The 7,848-nt window shown below is 38.3% G+C and overlaps 1 long non-coding RNA gene across 1 annotated transcript; it reads left to right on the top strand.

Annotated features, from left to right (window-relative positions):
• The first annotated feature begins 4,768 nt into the window (after positions 1-4,768).
• Positions 4,769-7,367, top strand: LOC135778545 (uncharacterized). The gene is made up of 5 exons (XR_010544580.2): positions 4,769-4,871; positions 5,294-5,336; positions 6,216-6,272; positions 6,340-6,438; positions 7,211-7,367. It is a non-coding gene; the product is annotated as an uncharacterized lncRNA (long non-coding RNA).
• The last annotated feature ends 481 nt before the right edge of the window (positions 7,368-7,848 follow it).

Genomic DNA, 7,848 nt, shown 5'->3' on the forward strand with positions numbered 1-7,848 from the left:
TGTGTTTAATACTGTAAAATACCCTCGATGTTACAGTCACTGACCTTGCCGTCCAGAATGAAAGACAACATTCCAACTTGAACCCATTGAGCGAGCTGTCTCTTTACTACTGCGTGGTTTTATACATCTTGCCGCTGATTGGGCCGACATTTCTGACACACCCACCAAACAAGAGAAAACGCTTCTAAAACCTGTTGCATTCCGTTGCACACCGTTTCCAGGAAACATGTCGTTCAACCCGGAAACCGTAGCAAAACGTTGCGCACCGGTGTGAGATTGAACGTGCCCCTCGGGACATACGAATAAAAGTGCCTCTGAGACATGGGTCGAGGCACATGGGAAGTGATATCATCCCATGCTGCCACTTGATCACGCGTTGTTTGTGGATCTGTCGTCAGAAATTAAATTGATGTGCTAATTTTAAATGTAAACACCTAGAATTATGTAATAAAAGATATTCTTCATTATACGTTTTTGGTTTGGTCCTCGTCATTCTTGTTGCAGTTTTGAGCTGACCGTAACAAAATGGGGGCTCGTCCTTTTCCGTTTTTTTAAGAGGAAAATATTATTATATTATTTCTCCCAGTTTTGTTTTCCTCTCATAGTTATGTTTTTCCAGTTTTTCCGTGTGTCTCAATTCGTTCCCTAGCTCCCGAGGTCGTGAATCAGTAGATCGTGTACACAGGTTCGGGCACTGGTAAGGACCCTAGCTCACTTCACATTGGGACAAGTTCACTTATTTTTCTGTCACGTGGCTGCTTAAGCGCGTTGTAATCACTCACAGCTGTTACTCATCAACAACCGGCAAAACCAACATCTCTCTGACTTAATTTTAAAAACAGTACATTGTGAAAAATGCTGTCATTATTCTCTTGCATATCTGTGCATAAAATTGGAGGCATATAATTACATTTTAAATGTAATAAATATATTTACAATTTTAAATAAATATTATTATTTTAAATATTGAGTAGATTGTGGTCCCTTACTGTGTAGCAATGTGTGTTTATATTTACAACTAAAACAAACGTTTGTCTTTATAAAAGTTCTGTAACATTTCATAAAGTTTATTGAGTTGGATCACGTGATGTTCGGTTGGTGAGCTTCAGAAAAGGTCACGTGATTTCCGGTTAGGGAACATAGGGACCAGAGTCTTCACCTTAGCCGTTTCTCAATATGCGTTCTTATCTGTACTTGTGTTCTTGTGGACTTGTGAAACGTCATCAGCCGCGGCCCAAGTACTGTTCCAATTCAAAGTTCGCATCAAGCCCAAGTTCACATAAAATCCCCGGATGTGTTCTTGATCCGCCCATTTTATCGAGGATGCATCAGAGGAGACTTGTGTGTACTTATGACAGCGAAGTTTCCCAGAATGCATTTCGCGTCAGGAGTTCGTTCTTCCGAGTCTGAACTTGCAAGTTCGAACTTCGAAGGACACAAGTCCGAGTTCGGCGTACTTGGTTTTGAGAAACGGCTCTTATTTTCCACGACAACAAGGGCGGCGCATTGCGCTCATTTTGTCAACGTACTTCCGGCTGCATATAGAGATGGGGAAATGAAGCTTCGAATGAAGCACCGATACTTCTCTTACTGTTTCGAACCATTCGAAGCCTCAACGAGGGTGTCGAAAACAGCGCCATCTTTTGGCTAATAAAACATATAGCAGTTGCTTCTGGAAAAAGCTCCGTCAATGAAGCAACAAGCTGATGAAATTCAGATGAATATTAATATTATGTGTACAAATTAAGCTTAGACAACGTGTGTGTGAATGGTCAATATAATAAATGTATTTACTTATTAAAGTGTGGCAATAAAGTATGAGTATTTGTTAATATTCATATATATTGTATTGTACAAAATAATGTTCACACGCACATAATTACACACGCTCACACAAGTATAAGTAAATACAATACTATATATACAGTATAATGTGGGACCAAAATGTGAATAAGGCAAATAACTCATAAAAAACCTCTTGGGTTCGAACCTTCTGACACGCAAAGCGAAGCGCGCACTGAAAGTGAAGCTTCGTTTGTCATTGGTCACGTGATTTCAACGTTAACAACACAAGCTTCGAATCAAAGCTTCATCTGGCACGCCCACTTTTGCTCGACACAAGCTTCGAAGCCTCGCTTCAAATGTAACATCACTAGTAGCTGCATATGATGAGCAGCTGAGGCTAGTGATGGTCAACCCGGATCTTTTTAAGGATTCGGGTTATTCTGAGTCACTCACTAATATGATCTGGGTTGTGCGAGTCACTCGAGTCACTTGAGTCACTTCCAATTCCAATCGCTAAATCATACTAATGCCAACCAAGCAACTCAGATCACGCATGCAGCTACGAGTCTACGACTCCTCTGCTTGCAAAAAACGGCTGGGGAACTCGTAAAAAACATGCATGTCCGTGGTAACATTAATGATCAATAACATAATTGTAAAAGTTCGGTGTGTTTAGTTTCATTTCATAATGACAAATATATCAACACCACGTTTAGAAGATGTCAGGCTTTGTTGACTTGGATGTGAGAGGAACGTGTCCTGTTTCAGATTGACTTAAAAGATCCACGATAGGTTTCGGTTAATGCAGCCACACAGTCACTCACCCACGCAAGAACATGATCTTGTGATCAGACAGAGACGCCCGCTCCTGCACGGGTCCTGTGAGTGAACCACTCGCGTCACTCTGAGTGACTCAGTCAACAAGAGGAGCTGTGTATGTCCGTCGGTGGCGGATCTTTCCAGCAGCACTGCTGCAGCAGTCCTCGGATTTAAAATGTTTAAACATTTGCAGCTTCTACCCAAAACATTGTGCCAGTCAAATATTGCAACAGATTAGCCTACATGAGTCAGTGGGTTAATAACACGATCAAGGCTCATTTTTCCTAGTCCAGGATTCAAGCTCTATGAGTTGAGTCACTCTCTGTGTGAATCCCCGAGCCGCCGACCAACTAATTGTCGCGCGCACGCATCCCTTTGTACTCGGACTCGGAGCTGCAGGAAATTACGATCCGGAATAGCAGCTTTTTGCTCACTCGGTACCCCCAGTTGACATTTGGAGATGTAAATTAACTTGTTGTTGCAAGTTATAGAACATATGGCAGCTTACCCTGCTGAAAAAACCAGCTTAAACCAGCCTAAGCTGGTTGGCTGGTTTTAGCTGGTTTAAGATGGAAATAGCTGGTTTTAGCTGGTCTCCCAGCCTGGTCAAGGTGGTCTCCCAGGCTGGCCAGGCTGGTCAAGCTGGTCTCCCAGGCTGGCCAGGATGGTCAAGCTGGTCTCCCAGGCTGGTCAAGCAGGTCTCCCAGCCTGGGCAGGCTGGTATTATGGCTGGTCAAGCTGGTCTCCCAGCCTGGTCAAGGTGGTCCCCCAGGCTGGCCAGGCTGGTCAAGCAGGTCTCCCAGCCTGGCCAGGCTGGTATTATGGCTGGTCAAGCTGGTCTCCCAGCCTGGTCAAGGTGGTTCCCCAGGCTGGTCAAGCTGGTCTCCCAGCCTGGCCAGGCTGGTATTATGGCTGTTCAAGCTGGTCTCCCAGGCTGGTCAAGCTGGTCTCCCATCTGGGCAGGCTGGTCAAGCTGGTCTCCCAGCCTGGCTGGTCAAGCTGGTCTCCTAGCCTGGCCAGCTTAAACCAGCTAAAACAAGCCAGCAGGACCACCAAGCAGGCATGACCAATCTTCAACGTTGAAATTTGGTTGAAATAACCTCAGTTGTTTTTTCAACATTGAGACAATGTTGAAACAACGGTGAATGGTAAACGATTGCAAAAGGTTAATACAATGCTTAAAAATCAACTTTGAAATTTGGTTAAAATGATGCTAGTACGGTGAATGGTAAACGAATGTATTATGATATTTTAATTTGTGAATCCTTTAGATAAAAATTTAAAAACTCATTTAATGAAAATACTTACATTTTATGTATACTATTTGATTGATTTTAACACTGGTGGGGCATGTGATTTCCATATGAATTCAGGAGATGGATTAGGCTGGATAATTTTTTTGTAAGTATTATTATGGTTGTTTTATTTTTATTAAATTTTCATCACAATGTCTGAAATATAACGTTTCAAATATACATTTTAAGAATACCATTAATAATATAATAACATCCAACCTTTTATCGGCTTTCTTTACGGTGCCACAGACAGGTCCCTCAGCCTTTTGTAAGCAAAACATGCCCATGCGGGCCCACTGTGGGGTATACTGTGGGACAGTGTGGGCAGGGCAAACTCACACCACATCCCAAATAGGCCCCCAAATTATCATTGGTTGTTATTATCTTAGCAGATAATTTTCTTTTGATGTTTGTTGTTAAATCAAAAACTAGTTACTACACTTTTATTATAATAAAACCATTTTTTTATTTTTATTTTTTTATAAAGCTCTGTCCATTTAGAACAAAATGTGCAGGCATGCTTATGAAATAATTGAACCCACCCCCGGGTGAAGATCTAAAAAGCTATGTTTTAAAAGCACAATATTTCTGTTTATTTTAATACAAGAAATATTTATTGTTAAACAAGTTCTAATTTTCAGTTCAGTCTGGACGTGGGACATCTTTTTTTACCATCTTTATTGTTTTTTTAACATGTTGTCTTTTGTTATGTGTTATTAGCTATGGTTATTAGTCATGTTCGACTTCATGCAGCGCTGCGAGAACAGACATCATACGTTGATGACGTCAATGTATCGCGAGAGCGAGTCAAGAAATTACACTCTCGCGGTACATTGACGTTATCCACCTGTCAGCGCAGCAAGAAGTCGAGCACACGTATTTGCGGGCGCGCGCCTCCGTCCTCGTGAGTTCAAAGTGGATTTTAACCGTTTACCTCCGACGACAGTTTTCATTTCCATGGCAAATTCTAAGGTAAGTTTTTATTAATTCCTGGTTAAGTCATTAAAATCAGTTCACAGTTATGTTTATTTTGTTTTTAGTAACAGTTAATTCGATATGACTAAAATATTCTGAACTTTAATGTTGACTGTTGATGCAGTGGTTTGACTGAGCTCGTGACGCATCTGAGCTAATGTATGCAGATCTTTTATTTGTCTTTACCTTCTATAAAAAGTGTTATCCTCGTTCTTCAAATTTATTTGACATTGTTTAGATAATTATAACGCAAGTTATTTCAATGTAGGGTTTTACGCGTAAATGTAAGGTTATTTAACTTACAGTACGGGCACACAGTTTACAGTAGCCTGTTAAAACGGTTAAGAATTTAAACAGAAGCCATCAATTCTGGATTAAGTTAATAACTATTGTATATTTATGTTCACTTTTCTTTACAGGTCATTTTCTTGTTGTGTTTTGATGTTTTCCATTGGCTGAAGAGTAAGTATTACTTTGTGTTTATATTTGCATCCAAAACATAAGTGCTCAAAAAGTGCATATCTGGTTTATCATTGTCATTAGGAAAATATAAGAAAATAATTTAGGATACAACAATTATTGTTCAGCACAGCAATTAATTTCTTTTGTATGTCACTATTCCTTCTACAGTATGTAGGCTTACATATTTCAAACCCTTTGTTTTCAATAGACAAAGACACAAGTTAATTCATAGTTCAGAGTGGATGTTGACATAAGTTTTAGAGAGGCTTCATATTGACATATAAAATTGGTCTTTGTGGTGGTGTACATAACAGCATCTTTATGTATTATGGTTTTAATCATAATTTTTTAAATGATGGCTATGTCCATGAGCTACCACCCACCATTGTAAAGCACCACCAAGCTAGCATTTTGTAATAGAAATCATTAATTTACTATTTATTTTTGAAGCATCTCCCCTACAACATTACAATGCATTTAGTATTTGTTTTGTATTCAGATCAAATTCTACTAATCATAATAACTAAGATGCAGTGTTTTGTATTTCACAATTTATATTTTCTTTTGAAAAGGGGCCATGACTTGTTTTTTATTTTATTATGTGTTTTATATTGGAGGCAGATTACCATGCAATTTGAAGAAGTGTGATAAAATACACAGAGGTGAAGTCATTTGTCTTTCCAGATGCCCAAATCTGTACCACTCAAAAAGTAATGAAGTGACAGTGTACCATGACAAAAAATTTAAACATTCTTTATTTCTTTCAAAGTTGTACTTGGGCCACAGTTTTTTGTATTTCTAACCAAAACATTACATTTATGATTGTATACTAATGAAATATGTTTTTCTTTTTCTGAACTTTATCAAATGCAATGATAGCTAAGATGAGCCTGAAGAGGAGATTTGGGAAGTCTTTGCTTTGCCAGATCACCTGTGGTAAGTTTGTAAAACATATATTAAAAATAGGACCAGAACATCTCCTAAATTAATTTTTTTTTATCAGGTCGGGATGTCTGCTAACAAGATGCCTTGTTGGTCTGGGCGAGTTTGAAGTCTCTCACAGACAGTCCAGAAGGTCTGGAGTCCATCTTAGCTTTTATTGGTAAGTGACTGCACAAAAGGCTGTTTGACCCACAAGTAAAGCAACCAGTCAATGTTTGCTCTGTTCAGCATCTCTTTGGGGGGGGGGGTTAATATTGATATGACCCAAGTATTCCGACCCTTTACTCAGTACTTAGTTGAAGCACCTTTTGAAGTAGCAATCTTTGCAACTCCTGGATTCATTTGTAACCAAAGCGATCAGAAGCACCATTCACTTCTATAGTATTCTTTTAGCCTATTATGGAAGTCAATGGTGCTTTCCGGTCAGTTACAGACATTCCTTAAAATATCTTCATGTCTTTATGCGAACCCATCAGCAACCATCAAGAGAAATTGGAGGCAGCTGAGCTAAATTGCAGATATTGATGCAAATGATCTGAATATGTATAATGTAAATATAATATTGCAGTTTTCTTTTTTCATACATTTGCAGAAGTTTCTAAAATTCAGTTTTTACTTTGTCATGGGGTATGTATTGTAGATTTATGAGGAAAATATCTAAACAATTACAGTATCATGCAACCACCTTAAAATTTAAATGTGAAAGGGGTCTACCCTGAATACTTTCTGAATGCACTGTAGGTGATCTTGATTGAGGCTTATTGTCACCTTTGTAAACACAAAAGCTTTCTTCCTTCATCAGATGGCTATGGAATGTTTCTAGACAGACTATTAAAGTACACACACACACCCTGATGTGCAATAACAAGATTTTTTTATACATGGGCTAAAAATGCATCATTTTTTGAAAATGACTTTTGTTTTCTCTTTAGATGCTGTCATCAGGTTTTAAGTACAGTATGAGCCAGAATGGAAGGGTGTTGGTGGCCATAAGAAGACTGTGAGCTAAACCTACAACAAAATTCATATTTGCAGTTTTCCTAGAATATTTTTTTCTATTCAGATGAATAAAATTACTTTAAAATATTATTTTGTTTTCATATTTTATGTTTTTATTCTGTATTTGGAATATTCCACTTCTGCACTACTAACTGGAAACCTAACTGTTTGAAAGAATTTGTTTTTATCTATAAAAGATCAATTTTAACAGCTGCTTTTATGTTTATTTAGAAAGGGTAGGCACATGCCATCATTCACAAACTTTACCTACTTTAGGTGTTTAGTTTTATGGATGGGGTTGTACTGTAGGTAATGAGCAGCAAATTGCATTCTTGTAATAATTACACTAAAAACATGATATGTACAGCAAATCATTTGGTGAGTATTAAAATGTAAAGTAAAAATCTATATTTAGTGTTAAAAAGTGTGTTAAAACTGCGTCGCGATATCAACCTTGATTCACCTTTGTTGAAAGTGTGATGTTGAAACAACATTGAAATGTTGTGAAATCAACATTGAAACAACGTTGTGAAGTCAACTTTGATCCACTTTTGCAAAACCAAAAGGTAAT

Source organism: Paramisgurnus dabryanus, chromosome 2, assembly GCF_030506205.2.
Source record: "Paramisgurnus dabryanus chromosome 2, PD_genome_1.1, whole genome shotgun sequence".
Taxonomy (NCBI): Eukaryota; Metazoa; Chordata; class Actinopteri; order Cypriniformes; family Cobitidae; genus Paramisgurnus; species Paramisgurnus dabryanus.